Source organism: Spinacia oleracea, chromosome 2 (assembly GCF_020520425.1).
Source record: "Spinacia oleracea cultivar Varoflay chromosome 2, BTI_SOV_V1, whole genome shotgun sequence".
Classification (NCBI taxonomy): Eukaryota; Viridiplantae; Streptophyta; class Magnoliopsida; order Caryophyllales; family Amaranthaceae; genus Spinacia; species Spinacia oleracea.
In genome coordinates this window covers 45,748,755-45,753,968 of record NC_079488.1, presented here as the reverse complement: position 1 = coordinate 45,753,968, position 5,214 = coordinate 45,748,755, and positions in this window count along the sequence as shown.

Genomic DNA, 5,214 nt, shown 5'->3' with positions numbered 1-5,214 from the left:
ATCGAATTAGTATTATATGTTGCATATTGCTAAAATCAACTCAGATTAGTTTAATAGTTAACGCATGTCCCTTTAATTATTTATGTTGAGCTAGTAAGGATATCCTGCCTCTGGAGTTATCGACGAGCGAATTACTCCTCTCGGTAGTTACAGTCCCCCGAACCCTCAATCTCTACCTTACGGGTGTATATTGAGAGATCCCCACACCAGGGATCACAAGGGAACCTACGGCCGTCGTGGTCAAACATAATTGCACTCCCTTTATGTCACGATATCCGGGTTTTGTCAGTTTTTCTCATTGTCATTAAAAACTGAATGGCGACTCCTATATTGCTAGTCAATTGGGTGTATACTCACAGGAAATCCAATTAAACTTGATTTAATAAAAAGAATCGTCACACCCACGAGGGACAAGGTCACGCATTAGCCTCGTGCTTTTTCGACCCCCTCACAGTGGCGACTCCACTGGGGATAGTGAAGGAAATACTCGTGCTTGTAGGTAATCAAAATAGCCGAAGGGCGAAACGATCCTACCCCGCGGTTATTTCCCCATCAAGTTGGGACGACCTGAAAATCAGCATATTAATGTGAACGGGCAGAACATCATAACGAATCTCGGCTCCCTCGGGAGTTGGGACTAAGGATACCTTTTTTCGCCAATAGGGGGGTGCATACGCCGCGCATGTTTCCCACTCGGTACTTGTGCTGGTAGTACACCTATCCCGAACCCAATCGCTCGCCCATTAGGTCCCTCTCGCCTGCCTGCCCCCTTGGCTTGCACTTGCGAGTTGGCCTCTTGAGCGAAATTCGTCTGTTGAAGACACTACCTCGACCGCGGCATGTGTTGGATCTACGATAGAAGCGGTACCAAGCCAGGCGCAAATACTACCCATAGAAGCCTATCATAAACTACGTGGCATATTTAATTTTCAAATCCATGTTTGTAATGTAGTTATGTGTAGCGAAATATGTGATTGTGTGTGACAAACTATCCTCGAAAACCAATGACCTTAAAAATTGCCCAAACATTCATAGACTAATTTGCCAAAGAGTTATACAGAAACACGTGTTCCGCAAACCCGAATGATCGCCACAAAATAAGCGACACTCGGGATGGCCTGTAACGAATCCCACAAACGCTGTTACGCGTAAAGGACGTTATTAGGAAAGCACGCAAATCGAAGTCGCATAAACAGAAAACAGAAAACGAGAACCAGCCAGGGACGCATTTTCAACGCCCCTGGCTGGGCGCCAATATATCTCACGCCCACTGCTGGGCGCTGAAGTTGCTGCTTGGCTTTCGGGTCAGGCGCAGCAGCCTCGGTGCCCAAGCAAAAAGGAAGTACGTAGCACAAAAAATACTCATCAAAAGAATTGCTACGAGGGCGTAAGAAAAGCACTCGATTTCAAAAGGCGACTCGCGAAAAATTAATAACTCTTTGTGTCGTCGTTAGGCCTCCTACGACGGCAATGCTCGGCACCAAAACCGAACATGCTAACAACTATGAATGTCACACGGGCAAGTGTTTCGAAAATCCAAAGAACGACCAAAATAAAAAAAACTCCCAAAAAGTGTACCGACAGAAGAAAGAGCGAAAAGAAAACACCAATTTAGAGAGTCGAAGTCTAGACTAAGTAATGCTTGAAACTTTGGGAACCTAAACTTTAGCTTATCTTATGCCTAGGACTGGTCCTGCCACTTGGTGCCGATCAGGGAATCAACGGCTAGTGCGTCTCGAAGATACATCACCAACACCAGGTCTAGTAACTCCAAGCTCCGTCCGTCGTCCCTCATTTCAAGGATCTCCGCTTCCCCAACCTCGATTCGCACCTCCAAACATGTCCATCGAAGATTTGCGAGACCAGATGGTCCAAATGACCCAACTCATGGGCCAACTGAAAATGGAAAACGAAGCCTTAGCGGCTGCGCAAGCCAAAAATGACCTTGAAAACGAGAAGAGGATCGAAAAAATGGTCCTACAGCAAACCATGGGGAGCAAATACTTCTCCCTCGAGCCTGAACCTTTTTCTGACAAATTACCAGAAAAGTTCAGTTCATCTGACTTACCAAAGTTCAAGGCCACGGACAACCCCCCCCAGAGAATTTCGACCCCACGGTGTATATTACACCTCAAGGTGCACCACTCGCTGTGGTACCTATGGATCGAATCGAGGGGGAAGTGTGCGGTGTGTGGAACGATGATGCTGAAGATATTTACCTATCTCAAGTATCGGGCCAGGACCTCTTCACTGAAACTTGGCCCGGGTATGCTCTCATTGACACCACCTCTCAGGAGCCCGAGGTCGACAACCTCACCCGATCCGGAAGGATATACCAACCGGATATTCACCCACCTCCTATGGACGACATCCCGGTTAGGCAAACTCCTGAGAACGAGCGGCACGCCACCGTCGCGGAAGTCATTGAAAATCCTCTCCTGAAACAACTGAAAAGAACCAAGGCTGAGATTACCATCTTGGATCTTATGTGTACTTCAAAGGAACATCGCGAAAAGCTTATTCGCTCACTTGACCTCATCTCAGTACCCACAGATATCACACCTGACTCATTGGTTAGCCATGTCACGAGAGATGCCGGAGAAAGGGCCATAGTTTTCACTGATAAAGACTTACCCAAAGACGGGGGTGCTCACAATAAAGCCCTTTACTTAGTGGTTGGATGCAAAGGACAAAACATCCCCCTAGCGCTCATAGATAATGGTTCAGCGGTTAATGTCTGCCCATTGCGAACCGCCCATTGCTTGGGGCTAGGAAGCGATGACTTCCAAACCTCCTCACAAGGGGTACGAGCTTATGATAACTCCCGAAGGCCTGTGTTGGGAAAAATCAACCTTACCATACAAACTGGGCCTGTGGCACGCACCACGGAGTTTCAAATAATCGACATCAAGCCCACTTTCAACCTCCTCTTGGGGCGACCTTGGCTCCATGACTTAGGAAGTGTGGCTTCAACCTTGCACCAAATGGTTAAACTCAACCATAACGGGGTAATACTAGAAATCCGCGCCCCTCCTCTCGACGTCAGTTGTACTATGGTTGGAACGGCCGAAACTGCAGATGACCTTTATGGGTTTCAAATGGAAGAAGCAATCCAGTTCATCGAAGATTATGATCCAGCATTCCTAGACCCGCATGCATCCCGAGTCATCCCTAGAATGCTGTTGGCTCAAGGTTATTTCCCAGGAACCCCATTGGGCATAAGGAAGAAGGAATGCACATTCCATCCTTTTCCCGACAAATCTACTCCCTTTGGCTTAGGTTATGAACCAACGGAGGAAGATATTGCTGACTGCCTATCTAGGCTACGCCTTAACGAAGCCAAACAAACCACCCTCCTTCCCCCATATCAAAGGACCCTTAACGGGATGTTTGTTCGGGAGGGAGAAGAACACCCATGCTGTGATTTCCCTGAACCCTTCGTTCAGGATGGCTTGCTAAAACCCGCATTTGAAATTTTCCATGACTGCCACACCTTGGATGAGGCACCCCACCTCACCAAGACTAAAACAGCTGAAATATTGGACAACCAGGCTCTATGGACATTGTTTAACGAATCGAGGCCTATGGAGAACGAGACTGTGATGACTACCCTAGCTTTACAAGATGAAGGTTTCGATCCAACCCGGTTAATCTCTCCTGCATAAACACTAGAAGAGGTCGAGAACGGATGGGTGAAGACATATCAGTGGGTCAATGCAAAAGGAATGGAATTCAAGATGAGTACCGGTGAAGGACCAAAGTTTTATGAGACTAAACCCCAGGCTTGAGCCATATAGAGCACCATTAGTAGTTCTTTAGACTTTTGATGGTCCTAAGGCCCTTTAGAATATGGGTCAGTTTTATTTCAGTGTGTTTTCCTTACTTTCCAAATCAATAAAGGCGTAATATTTCTCCTAAAAATTTTATTCTAACACTAAATAAACACCAAATGTACTTGCAAAATAAAAAAATAATAAAGAAGCAGCCCACTATAGGCCCGACAAACAAAGCCCACTCGGTTTTGAAATAATGTCATGTGAACCAGTTCCCGAAACCCACAAAATAAACCACACTATCCCATCCTCAAAACCTAAAAAGCCAACCAATGTCATCATAATAGCCAATCCATGCAACCCAAAATCAAAAAGAAATCAAAAATTTAAAACGAATGCAAATGTTACCAAAAAAAATAAATTCATAAAACATAGAATCCACCAACAGCGGTTTCACATAGATTCCATCATACCCTCCACAAAGATCTTCTTAAGTTCCGCACCCTAACTCCATTTTCAAAACTGTATCGAGTCACCAATAGAAAAAATTAATCTGGACAAGAATGCGTTTCACGCTAACAGTCAAAAAAGCCTCCAAAATAGCCTCAAAATTAACTTTAACTACGAAGTAAAATATCAAGGCACAAAAAACGAAATAGAAATAAACGCAAGAACATGTGAAGCAAAAACGTCAAAATTGACCGCCCAAGTTTTTTTCAGCGCCCAGGGCTGGGCGCCGAAAATTCTGACGCCCCAGCCTGGGCGTTGAAACTCTCTGCCTGCCAAAAGTTTTCCTTTTTTCGAAAAGTGCTCGTCATTTTATCCGCACACAACGGAAAAATAACGAACACTTGGGGGGTACAGTACGTATCCAAATAGGTTTACCAACAAATTGGTCGAATTTTACGCAACCTAGCTATGGAAAACGGCAGATGAAAATAATGGCAAATACTTCACTCATTTGACCGATTAAGTAATATGTTTCCACTTCAGGACATATCTACCGAAATCCGGCATACTAGAACTTATTCTAAAGCTAAGAACTACGCGCGACCTGATTCTGACAAGATACGTAGGCAATCCTTACCAAGGATTCGGTCCAAATAATAATAAAAAAAAATTATATTCTTTGTGTAAAAAAGTTTTAGACATATAAACAAAATTAAATGGAAACTAAAAATACGCCTTTATTAAAATATAATAAGAAGGAAAACAAAGTGCTAGGAATAAAAACGAACACAACTGAAATAAATAGAGGGCACCTACACCCTAGCAAAGAACTACACTACTCTAGTTCTTCCGCATCATCAAATAAAGTCTTGAAGAGAGCAATGTTCGCAGGATCCACCCCCATAGTCTTCTGCGCTACCCCAATATCAATCTCCATAAGAACTGGCTCCTGTACACTTACTTCCAAAGATGCCAAAGCTTTAGAAACATT